This window comes from Mastigoproctus giganteus, chromosome 2 (assembly GCF_048544385.1).
Source record: "Mastigoproctus giganteus isolate SK-2022 chromosome 2, ASM4854438v1, whole genome shotgun sequence".
NCBI classification, from domain to species: domain Eukaryota; kingdom Metazoa; phylum Arthropoda; class Arachnida; order Uropygi; family Thelyphonidae; genus Mastigoproctus; species Mastigoproctus giganteus.
In genome coordinates, this window is record NC_143576.1 from 62,545,184 (window position 1) to 62,564,656 (window position 19,473).

General features: G+C 36.6%; 1 protein-coding gene across 1 annotated transcript in view; it reads left to right on the forward strand.

Moving 5' to 3' along the window:
- Positions 1-19,473, forward strand: part of LOC150089320 (sodium channel protein para-like) — a 2,114,826-nt gene that overhangs the window by 199,603 nt on the left and 1,895,750 nt on the right. Inside the window, exon 3 of the mRNA XM_090389008.1 lies at positions 10,553-10,650. The gene's annotated coding sequence lies outside the window, so the exon portion shown is untranslated. The remainder of the gene's footprint in view (positions 1-10,552; positions 10,651-19,473) is intronic.

Sequence of the window (19,473 nt, forward strand, 5' to 3'; positions counted from 1 at the left end):
CTGTGGTACTACACTGACAGTGGTAGAGAATGAAAGGGACCTGGGGATGGTTGTGCAGGCAGATATGAAGTTTTCTGAGCAGTGCAGACGGGCTGCAAGAGTAGCTCATGGTGTATTGTCGATGATATATAGGAATGTTTCTAGCAGAGATAAGGAGGTGATTATTCCCTTGTATAAGGCAATGGTCAGACCGCACCTAGAGTACTGTGTACAGGTCTGAGGCCTCATTTCAAGAAGGATGTAGAGCTGCTGGAACGGGTACAGAGAAGGGCAACAAGATTAGTGAATGGAACAAAGGGGTGCTCTTACGAAGAAAGGCTTAAGTTTTGCAAATTATAGTGTCTGGAGATTACGCACCAGCGAGGTGATCTGATAGAGGTGTATAAAGCCTTGAATGGTTTGAGCATGCTCAATGCTGATGGGATTCTTCCTCTTGCTCAGAATAATCACCTGAGAGGGCATAAATTCAAATTGAGGAAAGACAGATGTAGGATAGACGTGAGGAAATTTGCCTTTAGCCAGCGGGTGGTTGGTTGCTGGAATAGACTTCCATCCCTTGTCGTGGAAGTTGATAGCCTAAATAAGTTTAAGGCTCAACTGGACAGGTATTTCGAACGAACAGAGGGGTGAAGTGGTTATTTTTTATTTATTTATTTAGTTGTTTTTTTTTTTTTTTTGGCTGATGCTGCTTGCTTTCTTTCTTGCATCATAAGCTTGCTTTCTTGCATCAAATGCCTCTACTAATGCTAATGCTATTATATTATTATTTTCCCTTTGTATATTTTTTCCCTCTCATCCGTCATTTATCTCACATCAGGGGGGGATGCAATGGTATGTAGTGTAACTTCTGAGGAGATGAGGTTATGCTGTTTTTCATGGTGACAGTTATTTGGTATAGACCATAGACCCACGTTTCTTTGAACAGGGTAAATCCTCATGCCATACCTCCGATGCTGTTCGGCAATGATTTGTCGACATGAATTCGTAAAAGTTGGAATGGTTGGCGCAGAGTGCTGATTTGAACCCTATGGAACGAACTGGAACGTCAGATGAGGGCCAAGCCAACACACCTTACGTCAGTAGTTCAAACTGATCAGTATTATTGCAGGATGAATGAAGGACTGTACCCGCGGTAAGTGTATCGTCCATTGGTAGAAAGACAACCCAGGAGGGCAGGGGATGGAATGTGCGTCACAGCAGCCAAAGGAGGACCGACACTCAATTGAAGCCAGTCGTTAAGGTGTTTCTTATACTTTTTTTTGAGAATTGGGTAGAGCTACATGAAGCCTGTTGAAAGGCTGTGGACGATCTCTTTACAATGGTCAGTCCCACTTTCATCGGACAGGTAACAGACATTTGCAATACCACTGAACTGCTTCAAATGCTTTCTAAGTATGTAAATGTAACTGAAGTTCGGGCTCAGGTCTATGAATAAAGTATTCCTTCGCTTGTTAATAAATTATTGTCGTTATTATGGTACGTCTGTAAAATTTAGTTCTTTTCTGCTTCTAACGATAAGGCTGTGATTAGCATGCCTGTTTTTATTGCGAAATTTATTTATTTCTGCTCAGTTTTCTGGCCGACAACCTTGAGCAAATATTATTACTGTTTTGTTTTGGCACGAAATAACTAAGCCTATGGGTGCGTAATTATATTAATTGTGTAAATTGCGTGTATTTTGTGAGATCAGGTTGCCTGTTTTACTAAAAACTTGAAATACTTTCCTGGAGAAAGAAATCCTGAAACCCTCACCCAAGACCGATTGACTAGTCCACTGTGTGAGGAATGTTCATGCGCCCTCTTAAGGTGTTCTATCCCACGCGGTGTGGAAGTTCAGAGATAGTAACCACTGCGAGGTTTGAAGGAACATTGCGCACGCTCCCCTATGGATTCTACTTTCATCATCAAGACTCTTTTTGTGTTTATTTATTATTAGTATTCTTTAGTTGTACCTTAACTGGTATATGTTACCCCTAACATATACCAGTTAAGGTACTACATATGCTATGATCTAGCTAACACTAGGCAAGTTGTCCTCGGCCTGTTTCCGAGACTTGGGTTTTTGTGAGTGCTAAGTTACTTGAAATGCCTGTCTGGAAGGCCATAACTTCCTTGATTCCGTGGATCAATGTCTGATTTCTAGTGCATATTAAGCATAATTGCACACCTTCATGTTTATAGTGCCTGTCCCGCAGTTCACAGCCATTTCCAGCGGATAATGCACCATTTCACCATCTTAATCTTATCGTACTGGTAATATAATGGTAATTTCTTCCTTCCTCAACGTCTCTCATATTCAGTGAAGTTTAACCCTATTCTGTAGGATTACACTAAAAAATGTCATCCTGCATTACGAATCGCCAGAACGTTATCGGAAGTTAATGGAGTCATGGCGAGACGAATCGCTACTGTGTTTCAGTCAAAAGGGAGATCCTGCACGAAATTATACTTAGTAAAGTAACAATTGGGTGTACATTCGATGCTTTGAGGAGAACTGAATACGAGTTGAAATTAGCGTGGAGGAATAGGATTTGCCTATTCATCCACGTAAAATATTTATTCCAATTTATAACTAAGCATAAATTTAAACGGAATTGTAAAATGGATATTTATAAAGGAAATTGCGACATAATCTCTCTCTCTCTGTTTAAGATTAAACAGAATTCCTTCTTTTGAGAGGAAACCCATTATTCAGTGTGCTCATTTCTTTTACGTAGAATTTTTTCCTTGGACAGTCTGAACATTTACAAATGAAAGAAATTGTGCACATTTTTTAAGAATTATGCTTCACAGATACATATACAGTAGACACTTAATTATAGCAATTACACGTACAAATTATAATGATCAAAACAACTCTTCCCCACCCCTCCCTCCTCTAACTTAGCTGTTACACCCTTGTAAGATATTTCTCTATTCATATTCAATTGGTAGTCTACAAAGAAACCCGACCAGGTGACTTTTTTTGTTCTCACAGAAAGACATAAAACAACAACTTCCACTGTTATTTTCACAGCAAATTTTCGATCACAAAGCTGAATTTGTCCATTTCACGTTATTTTTCTCTCTTTACTTTTCAAACATAAAGAAAGAAAATCGATAGATAAATTGCTATGGAGTAGTCACAGCTGGATAATGGGGAGGCAGCGGAATTCGCTTTCAAAGCAACCAATATTTTTGAGGATTTTTTCCACAGCGTTGATGTCGAAAGCTTGTAGAATTAGCGATTTAGAAAAAGACATATTGTCGTTAGATTCTTACTAGCACCACTAGAGGGAGTCTCAACACAGAGTGTATAGTGACGTGTTAGCCTTGGTATGCAATCTATAACTGCGGTTACAACCATTTTAATCTTGTGTTTGTGTCTCCATGTTTCCTTTTCTATGAATTTGTAATGAAATATGTAAAAGTTACGCACAGTTCCAGTTCGATTAACCCAACTTACGAGAACTTAACCATTTCAGATAATCAATTCATTCGGATAATCGATTTGTTTTATAGCAGAGTTTAATTTACTCCTCGGTTTTTAATGTGTGAAATTGTTAATTTATTCATTACCTTATCCCATTTGGTCATCGAACTGGTATCCACTGTCGCCGTTCGAAAACTTTTAAATATCTGTAGAATCGTCTAGAAGCAGTTTTGAAAATCTCAAGACTTGATAAAATCTGTAGAAATATTTGTGTATTAAATGTATTCCTTGTGTAATAATTTCAGTAACACTAAATAAATTATCTTTCTGCGTGCTGTTCAAATCAGGTCTTTGCTAGATATTCGCTAATATCTTGAAGCCATCTGCCCCACTTCGCAAACTGAAAAACATTTTGAAATGTTCTTGTTATTACTTCTTAACACATTAAAATATATATTTCGTTTATATAAAATATATATAAAAGATTTTTAAAAAAAAAGTTACTTGGATGCAGTAACTTTTTTTTTTTTTTTTTTAAATCAGTTGTTATTTTAAACAATGTATATACATTAAAATACTTAATTTTCATATTAATCGGGATTGAGAATCGAAACGTCTAATTCATAAAAATTGCGATAATCGATTCATTATACATCCCAGTCTAACAAACTCATGTAGCTTGAATTGTAACTGGGTTTTTATCGACAGATAAAAATCCAGTTAAGCTGGTTTCTGTAGAATTTTATCGACGGTTTATCTCTTGATAAAATGGTGTTAATAGTACCGCGAAAAGTGCTGGTACCATTAACACTATTCTTCAACTTATGTAAATTTTGTCAGCGATAGACGGATTGTTTTCAGCAGTCGAAATTGAAAATTTTACGAAACTGAATGCTGATGCGCTTCGGTCCGTTGTATAAGCCCTGGTTGATCCATGACTCGGTTGCTCGTTTTAGCTAGAGATAAGGCTTACCCTAACGTTTCTTTTAACTACTGATGATATACAGAAAACATCGGTATTTATAGAAGGCCTTCCTTATTACCAGTTAGCTATTACCCACGTATAATTCGCCCGTGAACAGATCGACCCTGTTGATATAAAAAAAAAAAAAAACCCTACACATTTATGTTCCCTATGCTTTTTAAAACTCAGTGGGTGATGTGGTTAAGTTAACTCCAGAGCAAATTTCTTGTAAGGTACAATGCAAAAAGGAATTTAGATTACCTGACAGTTTGTGATCCATAAAAATTATATTATAATAACAAAAACATCAAACAATAGTTAAAATCAGTTACATTACTCGTCTTAAAAGTGAATTCAAGTTTCATATTTAGATACTGCAAGAAAAAAAAATCTAGCCTACTCATAGTTTTAAGCTTTAATTTCAATATTTGTTAATATAATTTTAGTGATGTAAGTTACGACATTTAACAGAATAAAAATATAACAGGTATGTGCTAACAAACAAAATATAACTACATGCAAATTTAAGGGCTCGTATACTTAAAATCCTTTAATTTTTAAAAATATTTGTATACTACTTAAAAAATCCTTGGATTTTTAAGTATACGAACTCTAAATTTAAACTTTAATTACATTACCCATTGAGTTGGGAAAAAAAAAAAAAAAAACGTATAAGGAACATAAATGTGTAGTTCTTATATCAAAAATCCTTGCAATTTTAAGCATACGAGGGTTGATTTCAAACTATAGTTTAATCAGCATTCCATCATTCGTGGAACTTCTTCTGTAGTTTTACCACACCTTTGACATCGTAGACTGTATGTGTCAAAACTAGTGAAGACACTAAACTGAATAAAAAGATACTTTCATTATGAGTTTTAATTCCGGTCGAATTTTGAAACAACCTAGACAGCATTTACCAAGACTTTCAATTTTTTGACTCTTATTTTTCCGATTTTGGCTGTATATTTGCATAACATTTTATCGCGCCTTTCACATATTTTTGTTGTTTTTCCGACCCTTTCTATTGGAATAAATTCATATCTTAAATTATTTCTCTGGAACCGAGATTTCATTTTTTTCTTTCTGAACTGCAATGAAGTTGTTAGTGGTGGAAAGATTTGTAGTTAAATTTCTCAAAATGGCCATGAACTGAATGTTCTGCGTGTCCAAAACGACACGTTCCACAATTCCACTCGATTTGAAAAATACAGCTATCATTTTTTCTTTACAGATCGGGATTTTCTGACAATTACGGGTGTGTCGTCATCATCAAAGACCCAAACTTTGTTTTGAGCCTTGGTCGGCAGATCGTAATAGTACAGCCAAGTCTCGTCACCTGTCACGATGTTGTTCACATACCGAGATTGTCCCTTATCAAACTTTTTTAACATCTCCCGGCACCAAGTCACACGTCGTGTCATCTGCTCTTCAGTCAGTTGATGCGGCACCCAGAGAGAACAAAGTTTCTTCACGTGCAAATGATCGTGCAGAATCGAACGAATTGCTGGTGCATTTAGGCCCAAAGTATCCTCTATCTGTTGGTAGGTCACTCGCCTGTTTTCGTCAAGCATTTTCCTCACAGCAGTAACGTTTTCCTCCGTAACTGACGTTCGTGGCCTTCCCGGCCTCTCAGAATCCTCCAGAGTGAAATTTCCCCTTTGGAATTCTCTATACCACCTGAATATCGTTGTACGATGTGGACAATCATCATCTAGTGCAAGAGTCATTTCTTCTAAGGACTGGTCTATGGTTAAACCACGCACGAAATTATACCGCAAAACTGTCCTTATCTCATTTCGTGACCACAATGCCATCGCAAGCACTTTACACTCTCACTACTAATGAATAACTGAGCCCATCGACTTGGTGCGGCGGCTACTATGCACGTATGAACATGTCTCAACATGCAGCAACAAGCAGCTTCCTGTGATTCATTGTTGCGTCATATTGCAAAACTTTCCTAGTACCCTTTGTATTTTACTGGACCAGGCTTTAAAGCCAAGCTCAACTTCAGTCGTATTATTCTGTGTTCATGGTTTCTAGCTAGGCACTAAAATGATTTCTACTAGGCACAGTTCGTATAAACACCGCCCCGAATTCAATGGACCCGAGAAGGAAAGACCTCAATTCGAATCCAGTGCGAGGAATTTTTACGGGCCTTTTTCACTACGTGGCTGATTTAATTGGTTTTTAGGCAAGGAATATAAGGCACGTATCATGCTTTTTTAACCTAGTAGCATGCTTTTTCGTCCAGCAAACAGTAGATCGACCACAGAGCACATGCAGTTTACAGATATGATGTATACTGCGCAATATGGTATAAATCGGAATGCGCCTTAAACCCTGTAACAACCAATCACAAAAATCGTAACATACTAGAGAATACGCAACATAACTCTTTTTCTTTGACGACGTTTCGAACCCTTTGGGGTTAGTCTTCAAGTCTGTACACCGATCTGATTGACCCACATAGCTTCCGCGCGTAATATGACATGAAATATACGTCTATCAACAATTGCTTAGTTCAGTGTTAATATTCGTAACCAAATCGGTGTATTAACTTGGAAAACGAATGCCAGAATCAACGAAAAATAAATAGGGTTGCTCAGTAGTTGAGTCCAGGGCGAAGTTTTTTTTTACTTTTTTGTTCTTATCCGAAGAGGACTTCTTATCCTCTTCTACGTCATCTATCCATCTTTTCCGCGGTCTTCCTCTTGCCCTCCTACCGGTAGGTTCCCATTTCACTATCCTCTTAGTTTTTCTGCTGTCATCCATTCTCATATGTCCCAACCAGGCAAGTCTCCGGCTCTTCACAAATCTGACGATGGCCGCACCCTGAATAAGATTGTCAAGTTCTTGGTTCATTCTGAACCTCCAGTATCCGTCAACGCCTTGTACGGACCCAAAGACTTTTCTCAAAATTCCACGCTCGAACACTCAACAACTGCTCATCTTTACTTGTTCATGTCCAAGCTTCACCACCGTATGTTACAACTGGTCTAATGAGATCTTCGTATATTCTTAATTTTAAATGTCTGTTCAATACTCTGGACTTCGTTAGCTTTTCACGTGCATAGAAGCATCTATTTCCACTCAGGATACGAGACTTAATTTCATCAGTAATAGAGTTAGACTGGTTTATCTGCGAACCTAGATAGGCGAAATTTTGAACATGCTCAAACGAGAAGCTGCTGGTTCTTAAATTTTCCGTGTTATCGGCCGTTCTCCGGACTTCCATATATTTTGTCTTCGCTTCATTTATCCTGAGTCCTCTTCTTTGTGCTTCACTATTCAGTCTGGCCACTGTTTCCTACAGTGCTCCTTTAGTCCTACTGATAATAGCGACATCATCAGCTTACGCACAGACCTGCACTGTCTTTGTGCCTATATGTCCAGTCACTTCTAATTTTCTGACAGCCGCCTCTAAAACCAAGTTAAATAACACAGTAGAGAGTGCATCGCCCTGACTAACACCAGCGTTAATGTCAAAGGGAATCTTCAACTCATTGTCAATTCTCACCACTGCTTTAGAGCCAGCCAGGGTTGCTTTAATGAGCCTAACAATCTTTGCGGGTATGCCCAAGACAAGGAGATCATTTATCATTTCGTGTCTGTTGAGGCAATGAAAAGCTTGTTTGAAATCTACATATAGGTTAAATAAGTGTATATTATACTCAAATACTTTTTCCTATATCTGCCTCAAGATGAAAATCTGGTGAGTTGTTCAGCGATTGGGATTGGCTTGGTAGGCCCTACCAGTAGCTAAGTTACCACCGACATAGCTCTCAGGATCACTAGAGCGCACAAGCCTCACCACCACGTCAAGGTAGAGGTACCAAAGGTGGGTCTGAAACCATACTGATTTTATCCAATGATTTTCTCTGAATATGCTGCCTGTCTGTTATAAACAACTCCCGACAAAACCTTGTAAGTAACGCTGAGTAACTGTCTTTACTTCGCCAATACTTTTTAAGTACCCTTCTAAAATTAGATTACAAATCCCATTACATATTATATAATTAGATTACAAAGCCTTTTTATATATCATTTAAAAATAATCCGCTTCTTTTAATATTATCTGCTATTATTTTTATATTATTCCAGATAGTTTTATCAACTTAATGAGTAGTTTATGCTAAAACACGAGTCTTAATTTCGAACATATATAATGTTTTTTTTCCCTGAAATATGTTATAAACATTGTATTTACATCTAAATGTTATACTGGAACTATTTCTTTAAATGCTTTAAATGAATGTTTTCGTACTTTTGTCCCTATTATATCTAATAGCTGCTAATTTATTCATAATAAGCTTAATGAAATACAACTGGCATTTAAAATTCCTTTGCAACCTCCGAGTTTGGAATTTCGCAATATCTGTTTATTGTATTTATCCATCTATGTGTGCATAGCGACAGAAACAATAAAAAAAAGTCGGTTGTAATTTCTTTGTTCTCTTCCAGTAGAAATCCATCATGCATATCATTAGAGTACATCGCTACTTTTGAATGCTAAGAAGAATCAGTATTAAAATAATGCGAATAGTAGAACTAAAGTGGGGAGATGGAAGTAATAGAGGTTTGTATGTTAACAGCGATGCGTCAAAAGCCAATCAGTGAAATTACTTGATGGATTTGGATGTACTGTGTATAAATTTAGGTTCAGGCAAAGATCTCTAGAGATTCCACTGTTTACACAGCAAGGGCTCTTCTCCTTATTGGTTGCTTGCAAACAGTGATTGATGAAATTGCAACTACTCGCTGGCAATATCTGAGTATTAAAGGTGTCCAGTCAAACGAACAGCAAAATGTGATTAGTGGGTGGTTACCTCAATTTCTTCTCAGTAACGTTCTTTCAGCGCTACTTGCTCTTTGACATGATAGACGTTTCTTCGTACAGTAGCGTATTTAAGGAATTAGTTCAAACTACTTGGCACTGTGATTTAAATGTGGGTTTTTTTTATTTATGATCCCTGATTATAATTTTGTTCTTCTACTTTACCATTTTCTATAAAATTTTAAAATATGTTACAAATTATACGTGTCGCTGATTTTATCATTTTGATTTCTTATTGCATTTAAGATCCCGTCATACACGTTCTTGATAGTTCTGTTTGATAATCAAACACAATACATTTAACATCAGTATCGGTAAAGTGATGCACGGAAGCAAGCTAATAATGTAGCAGCAGAGCAATCAATGTCACTTGTCCTAATTTCATTTATCCATTTCATTCAAGTATTTGTTCAACCCCGCCTTAAATTCTTTCAAATGTTTAATTATATAGATAAACATCCGCCCTCCCACAAGAAGAGGAGGTGGAAGTTTATTCCAATAATAAAATTCTCTTTGACTAAGCGAAGATTTTCCGACACTTATTCAACAGTTATCTCCTCTGAATTTAATATTATGGTTTCTTTTCTGTGTTGCGTGGCTAGGTATAAAGTACCTCAGCGTTTATTAATTTTTTTCGAGCCATGAACGGATTCAGCAGCTTCACTTGCTTTAGTAATTTAATTACTTTTATTTGTAACGATGTTTTAAATTAGGTATTCGATTCTGAAATTTACTTTTTTTTTTCATAAATAGCTGTTTGGTAATTTGTTGTATACATTGTCCACTGAGGATCTATATTTTACTAACTGTGGTTTGGGTTCACTGTATTGATTAAAGTGTTATCATTTTTTCATGACATGATATTTATGTTTCGACAATACGTTTTTGATAAGAATATTTCCTTCTTTTCTTACACGGTTATCTGTCTTCCAGCAAACATCCCTAAAATCCGTTACTTCTATGATATGATTTTACAATGCCTGAGGAATCTCCCAGACATTTGAGATATGTAAGGTATTTTATGTGGCTGATAAGAATACCTATACGTACGTCATTATTTGTTTTCGTTCCATCTCTTTTCGATGTATTTGATTTTTTTTTTTTAAATGGTTGAACGAAATCTGGGATGTGCCGAAGCTGCCTCGAAAATAAATATAAAATTAAAAACAAACAGAAAATATTTTTACGAGAAAAGACTGCATTTTCATTAGTCATCACTGCACATTATTTTTATAACTTATATTTTAAACCAGAACTTATGTTTAATGTTTCCTTTATATATTTTTTTCACCTTCAGATTTCTGAAACTTATAAAAGCCATTTTCTTCATTTACAGGACCACTTTGCTATGTGCATCTTGTCAACTACGATAGCCGGCAGACTGGTTATTTTTATCAAGACAAGCCCATTGAATGCATTGTTTAGCAGGTGCAGGTAGGCTATTTAGGGCTCTTTGATTGAGTTCCATTTTTATTCATTTTATGTCTGAACAGAAGTGGAGATGTGCTTCTAATCAGAGTCGGAAAGGACTGGAAAGAAAATCTTCTGTTCCAAGAAAATATAAAAATTGAAGTATTTTTATTTGGATTTAGACCTTAGTGTATCATGGGCCTTAGCCCCCTTAGATGTTTCTTTCCATCTTTCCGATCCAGTCCGGTTCTGCTTTTGATATGTTTCTCACAGCACTTGGACGAAATGCGAGTTATGATTGTACACGAAACGCACACATTATTGCAGCAGATTGCTTTATCTGTTATTCTGGTTTTCTGGTAGTTTATTATTTTGCCATTGCTATTTCCGAAATTAGTAATTACGTTATTATTAACTTTATCATTTTTTCGCTTATTGAATTGATTCTTTATTTCTCATATCTTACTTTCATCATCTTGTTTACCAGCTTATTGCAACCCGATAATCACCGAAATAAAACAAAAGTAAATTCATGTAATATGAATCACGAATAATGAATGGACATTACTGGCCATGAGTTTCGTTATCTTCACTATTAGATCTTCGCGTATCTTCACTCTAACCCTATTCAGTACGACCAGAGGATTAATGAAGTCACTGTTAAAAATGAAATTTATCTGACGCACAGCGTAATGAACAAAACATGATTATAATGGAAATAAATATATGTAATTAATTGGGCTTTTGTTTATGTTTCAATTACGGGTGCAGATTTTTATATTTTAAACTCAAACCCATTATTAATTAACTTTTCTTAGCTACTTACATTTCTCAAGGCTATAAGGAAATTTTGCATAAATTGACGCGATCCATTTGTTTCTCTCGCCGAAATCGGGTCATTGGGCCCCAGTGTTAGAACTTTGTGAAAGAAAGATACAGAGGGAAAATCGTTTTGTTTTTTTCTACGTTTCTCTCTTAACGCTTTCACCTCTCTTGGTTTACTTTTCTTTTTATAATTCCTCTTTTAACTAGTCAGTTAATTGTTTTTAGATTATTTTTATTCAAATCTTGAATAACCGTTTAATTTCTCTGATACTACTTAATGTGCTTTTTTTGTTACTTTTCATACCGTTTTGTTTTAACGTATACTGCCGACGAGTGGAAGTACAAGCTACATACTTTTGAAGCTTTCGACATTTGGAATCTTGTAAATTCTGTGAATAAGCGTACGGAGATGTCAAAATTAAAGCCACATTCTATTAATAGTTCAGACGTTGACATTGCGGAAAGAAAATATGAAGTCACTGTGGATGTCGATCGGCCATATAACGAAAAGGAATGTATCAAGCAGTCAACGAGTGATGATGAGTCTCGGTCACACTAAGAACCAAGTCAAAGAAGACGTCTAAAAGGTTTGTCTCACTGGCTCATTTGGTAGAAAGAGAGAGATGCACAATTCTGATTGAGCAAAGGAGATAAGAAACGTCACAATTTATTCACAGTGAAAGGGAATTTTAGTTTGCAAAATCTGAAAAATGAGTTAAGGTACGTTAAGGGGAAGATCGGAAATCCAAAGACGAGGTCTTTCACGAGAATCTGCGCACAAAGTGTACAGTACTATGCCGGACAGAAAAGATGCGGCGATTTGCGTGATTGTGTACTTCACATTCTTCACACTACTATTGAATGGATATTGAAGACTTTCAGGCTTCGAGTAGTTGGATCTTACTCTTCAAATGGGCACGTAGAATTAGAAACAGGAAAATTACAAAATATATTCCAAAAAATTATGATAGACTATTTACTATCTAGCAGGCTATAGGAAGTCTTAAATTTGCTCGAACAAAGCTGGCCGATTTACCGAAGGTTGTTCTGCGCACAACGCAGACCAATCAGATTCTGAAACGAAAATGCACTTTATCGCTCGTGGGAGAAAAACATGGACGCATTTTTATACAATTAAGCCTTATACAATCAGTGTAGTAGCTCGCGCGCGTTCAAGATGCGAAGGGTACATTCGGACCTCCGTCCTACAGTTAACGTTCGCTGCAAATGTCATCACTGATGCATCGTATTCTGACAAAATGGGAAAATCAAATGAAACCATGACGCGTTTTTCCCTATTGCGACTTCCTGCAGTGGCATTACTAAGGCAGAATCGGATAGATCGCCAGAAAACAAAATAATGGGCGACAAAATTTTTCGAGTTCAGGTCGTTCAACGGAACAGTATCAAAAACCTCCAATACTTCGTCGCTTAGATTTATCAATTGCATTAATGGCGTACTAGTAAGTACGATAAGTAATACGTGGACTAAGGACCTGTCAACGAGTAGCACTCGCTAAGTGCATGATTTTGAAAACACGGCTCTTATTCGATGTCCATAGTCGGAATTAAATGTCAGTGTCACCAATGGGATTCATCACATTTTTGTAATAAATATTAAACATAGAGTAATTATATGTACAAATCTAGAACAGTGAAAATATTTTATTTCTCATTAACTGCACGTTCTTTTCCAGCTGCTATATTTGTGTTTGCTCCTCTATAATTTTATTATGTCTATTCTTGTATAGAAGGGAAAAAAAAAATCACTTAGCTTTAAGCTTTCCAGCAAGAAGAACGTAAAAGTCGCTTCTTCCCCGTTCTTATTTAGTTTTTCTTGCATCTATTCTTCTTTTAAGGGCATAAGTCACCGAAGTGGTCCCTAGTCTGTGATCTCCCTCTCTTGAGATACGTGGTAGTTTCCCTCCTCCATCTTCCTGGTATCTTAATAGTAGCCTTTCGGTTGCAGCGTCACATCACACAAGTGACAGAAATATAAATTGGGGAATTTTTTTCGGATAATGGAATTGGTATCGCCAGTAATTTGGCCCCAAATATTACGCTGGTATTTATTTAAAATAAATCTGCTTTTTTAATGCATATTGATGAGCTTGATCGATTTTTTGGTGCTCATTCCAAACTGCAGTTGATTTTGTTCCATCATATTTTGCGCAAAATGAAAAATTAATCGATAATTTATTTAGTAGTTCGACATTGACGAATTTTCGCTATTTTGAAATTCCCGTGTTATGACTTGAATCAGTTTTTAAATACCAACAGTAGGCTGCCATCATTGCTCCATTACATTTACACCGATATCTTTTTTTCTGTAGTTTTTACATCTTCATGAAACCTCTCACTCTGTTCCTCACTGAGTTCACCAAGATTTTATAGAAAGTATGCAAAGGTGGCTGTGCAGAAAATGCACCAGACTGCTCTTGTTGCAACTTAGTTTTGTGAAACTGGTAAACATGTAGTTGACAATCTTCTCACATTTCTTTGATTGAAAAATGCGTAAAACCTTTCACCACTTTCTTTCTGACGTGTAAAACTTTTTAATGTTATCTTGCAGTATCTCTCTGATTTGCAGTTCGTGTAATACACAAGCGTAGAATTTAACAACAATTACCGTAATCTCAGGAAATTTTTAATAGTGTAACGAAAGCAGCCTCCCTTTCAGTCTATGGTCGCAATTTTATGCGTAGTTGTGGCAAAAACACTTTTCTTGGAGAGTCAAGTTGATGCATTTTGATGACGGTTTTGTATTCAAATGTCAGAGAATATCTGTTTTGGAACACTTATTTCTAATCCAGTGATCAGCTTTAGCCCTACTAACTATTCGCATAGAAATTAAGCATGACACGCTTTGTTGTAAAACTGCTATTTTTCTTTGATGTCGTGGTGTAAATTAGCACAAGTGTAACAAAAGAAATCAGAGCATCATCTGAATTTTTCATTTGAATTACCTGAATTTTTTAGTTAACTTTGCATCACCAGTGACACACCGACTCGATATTATATGAAAATTTGTTACAGTTAATAATAGTAAAATTATAATTATAATATGGAACTAGTGATGACCGTCATGATGCCAAAGAGCCTGCATAAGAACGTAGCTGCAATAGGCTTCCCAAAGAACACATACATGGAATTCCAGAAGGCCGCGATCCTGGACACGTTTAGGACAGTAAAAGAATTCCTCCGGACACAACCAACCAACCACCCCATGTAATTGGTACCAGCACCAATTAATTAATTAGTTTACAAAAATAGTGAACTAATTTTATGCAAAATTAGTGTACTAACGTTATACTCTGTAATACCCTGGACCATCATGTCCAGATTAAACCTGAGATCACAATAATTCGGGCATTGAAACATAACATGTGAACTAGACTCAACCTGTCCACAACAGCATAAGTCACTTTCCACCAAATTAAACTACTGCACTCCAACTTTTCCTTGAGTCCATGACCAGTTATTAAAGTCGTTACATTGACCTCCAGTACACACCACGGCCTCTCCTTAAGATCGACACTATCGACCTTAGGGTGTCACTTCCCTGATCTGCTTTATCCCACCGAACCTGCCACTTTTGTGAAATTTTATTCCTAGATAGCCTGATAGGTAGGGTGTGCTCCAACTGTCCCACCTCTATTCCCATTGTTACTATTTGTTTCCTTACAGCATATTCCAGGTTACTTTTAGGAACTAACAATCTGCTGGAATCCTTTCAATTAAAACATGCAGCATCATTCGACAAAGTTCTGTTCGCTTTAGTGATACTCGATAGGACTGGTCTTTGTGCAGCTAACAATTGCCTTCTGAGTGAAACTTTATAAACTCTGTGTCCTCATGTTCCTTTCGCATAAGTTATTATGGGAAAAAATAAACATTCATACGGCATATGTAAATTCTTTCCTTTTATTCCCCAATATGTAGGTAGCACTTCGTAATTTCATATAAATTCTCTTTGCTTTATCTGCAGGAACGTCACACAGTTGAGGAAATACGGCCTATCACGATTAACAACTCATTGGTATTTCATCTTCCTAAAATATGCCAGTGTGATCCCCTCTCCCTTAATCGTGGGGCGTCTTCTTTCACGGAGCCTACCTTTTGAGTAACATACATTTGTACTTAGGTATTGAGATTTCCAAGTTATTTTTTTGGTGTTCACTTCTGAACAACGTTGAGGATACTTTTCGACATTGTTCAAGAAATATCAGAAAATCATCGTCATATGCGATAGCTTTTATTCGGCTGGACAAAGTCCACAATCATCCATCGCAATATTCCAAAAACTCGCTCGGACCGAAAATTGATCCCTGAGGACATCCTTTTTTTTTTTACATCATCTCGATCTGTGAAAAACCTTGCCTGAACTATGACTTTTCTTTTCGAAAAATAATCCTTCACGACGTTGTACATAATCTTAGAACTGCACATTATTCGTAATCATCTCGAAGCCCGAGGCCACCATAGTTATCAAAAGCTAATTGAGCTCAATAAACAATCCCATAACATAAGAAGAGGTAGCTTCATCTACCGTCTGTATTCTTCTTCTTCTTCTTGGTCCTTAGCTGGCAGCTGGGGGAGGCGGTTGGCCACGCAACCAGTATGCTGCTGTAGGTGCCGCAGGGTTTCGGACTTGCTCTGTGATGTTCTTTCATCTGTCTGTATTAACCTGCATTTGGCATCATCCGTTGATCTGTCCAGTACAAAACCAAATTGCATTTCAGACACCAATCCTTGGTATTTTTCGTTCAGTCTTTTATCCAACTGCACATATCATTTTCCTACAACTGATAACATTGCAGTCGGTCTACATAAGCCTATATCATTTGCGACTTCACCAGCATCTTTCTTCAAAAATTTCAGCACATAAGGTGCTGAAAAAATTAAGAAATTAAAAAATTAAAAAAAATAAGCTGCTTCAAAAATTTCAGCACAAAAATTTCAGCACATTACAGCACATTTCAGCACATACTGTATTTGGAAAATACAGTATCAAGAAATCTACCTTCTTTCAGACATTCGTTAAGAAGCGACCTCAAAACTCAGTCTTATCTTAAAAAACCTTTTCACTTACATGCACCTTAATCACATCGATTCCCAGAGCTTTATTAACTTTCATAGCCTTGACTGCATCATTCAGTTCATCATGCGTAAATTCTTTAAACTCGATATATTCATCATCCTCTGCCCTTACAGAGACCATTTTAAAGTTGTTTTCAAACCAGTTTTTCGAAACTTGAAAAAGACCTACCTTGAACTTACTTGGAAGCGCTGGCCTTGAATGTCTATTATAAAATGCAAAGTACACTGTAAACATAATAGCGAGGTAAATACTGTGTTTTTTTCTGATAGTTCGCTTCCTTCAAAACTATTAATTGAACTAAAACACGATTATGGTATTTTATTTTTTAATTAATAAAGGGCTAAATTTATGGAACCATGCATTAGGAGATATCGGCAGCTGGACACATGCTATGATTTCCATATGGAAGTTCGCCATTGCATTCACTCAAATGCTGTTATAGGCAATGATACTTAAGTAACTCTCAGCCTGAGTAATCCAGTAATCAGTATTATTAACCGCAGTACGACTCATGTGAAAGATATTTCCTTGCTTTCTGCGAAGTAATTTTCTATATGTATATTCCACCCAGTTTCAGCACAACTTTTATTGACAAAATTGCCTCTCTATTAAATGTTTAATACCTTTTTTGTTTTCATTAAAGGGAGCGATTAATGGTTTTTAGAAGTTTTTGTTCTCTTGCTTAAAGAGCTCATGAAAGTTAAAATGGCATCTTTTCTTTGTTAGTTATAAATCAATTCTGATCTCTAATTTACATGGTGTTAATAATGAACCCCAGTTCAAGTATTTTCTGCGAACTAAGGTGATAAAATTAGTAATTATTCGCTAATTTGATTAACTTTGTCACATACCTCAGGCACAGTGCAATTTTAAGGAATCCCATGTTAAAAGTTAATGAGTCTCTGAAACCATCCTGGGTAACATGGGCTAGCGCCATAATAAATAATAACAATATTTCTTTATTACCTTTATTATAGTATGGATTTTTAACATAAACCCAGAGGAACCTTACAAGCTAATAATATCAAACGTAAGTAATAACTAAATTGGTCAATGGTAGATGGGTACATAACGTACATGAGATACAGAGAATTCTTAAAATAATGCTGTAGTTAATACAGTACTTTAAAAGATGTTTTGGTTAAAAAATTTTATTTTGCCTACGCTGAGAAGAACACAGGCGGTCTGTGTGAAAGGCAAGAATCCTAACAACTGGCCTACAGAAGAATGTGCAGAAAATGTTCTCATTTATATTTCCGCACGACCACGTAGGTCAAAGGAGTTTACAATTAATCATTCGGACAAGGATATAATCATTATATCGTAGTTAATATTAGTAGTGGCAATGATACAGGGAAGAAGTCGCGATAGTATGTAGGCTTAAACCGAGGTCAACTCAAATAAACTGCGTCCCCGTGTTGATCACTCGGCTACACCAATCAGTTGAGACGTTACAAGGCACTAACATTCGCCCAAGTCCACTTGAGTAACTATTGAACACATCCGTAATAAATATGTTCTGTTGTCTCTCATAAATGACGTAAAGGTGTCACACGAGCTTGCTTACATTTCAGTAGTTTTAGTGGATTCCCCTTAGTAGCTGAATCTGTAGACTACTATTTTAAATCTCCCAAGGGTCCATTTTAGTTTCCCAAGAACAACACTAGGAAGGTATCTCTGAAAAGGTTGAGGGTCTTTAATTTTGAACACAGGAATTAATTTTTCTGAGATCACGCCCGAATTCACCAACTAGTAGATTCCCATATATTTAGGTGATCGTGCAAAGCAGAACTGAGGTTAAGGTGTGACCATCTGTTAGCCAATTTTAATAATCAGAACTCTAGTTATCATAGTTTATTTTGAGTATTGTGTGATGAAACTAGATATCCGCTGTGCAGCAAAGGCTGAATCCGGAAAAGCAGATGAGTACCTCTGGTTGTATTTTTGTATATTTTTCAGAGGTGTCACCTTGATGCACCAGAACGCGTTTATTGCTGTTATGTGATCTTATTGAACCTGATCTTGAATGACAAGCTGAATTCTAAAATGATGACAAGGCATTTCTAGATGTTTTTAGGTCAAATTTGATGACTTTGGCTTATCGTAGTATTGATGCCGAGGAGATGGAGCAGATGAAACATAAATCATGTAATTTGAATTTTCTTGATTCTGTGATAAACCGAACAAGGTAGCATACGTACAGAGTGCTCTAAAGAAGTGAGAGTCGGATTGCCACCGTACGCTGCTCTACTTGGTATGTACGTAAAGCAAGTTGTTCAAACAGCTGGAGGTCATAGACTGACAAATCAGTGCGTGGCCTCTACAAGGCAAATCTACAAGTATAAGGAGAATGGCGGAGAATATTTATTTTATTAATTAAGTATCCCACTTCTGTGTAGTCGAGTATATTTTGCAGTTAAATTAGCCATATGCGAATGCCAATTCATGGGAAAAACAAACACCTTTAGATAGAAGACGATCGTTTTTTTTTCGCAAGGGCAGCTAAGGCTACGAGGCGAAAGTGAGTTGTGCCTGTGAATTGCGTACATTCTCTCGTTGTTTTGCCCCTCTAATGGATTAAAAAAGTGAAACACTCATCAACTAAGTAATTCAGCTATGGTGCAGAAGAAGCCTATACAAATTGCTCCTGTCTTGATTTGATTCAAAATCAATTCCTTTCAGCACAGGGTAGAAGTGAGCGTATATCTCGTAGTTTTACTTAGAGCTAGTTCGGTTTTCTGACTACCAGAATTAATGGTGCAACCTCGTTCTAGGAAATGAATGTATAGCCCCTCTGGAATCCTAAAGATGGGGAGCATCACTTCGCCCAATGACTTAAAACGAGTCGTGTACTTCGTGGATTATTTCTGTTTAGAGTAATATTTCTATTGTCGACATTCTTCTTTATTGAACCAACACGT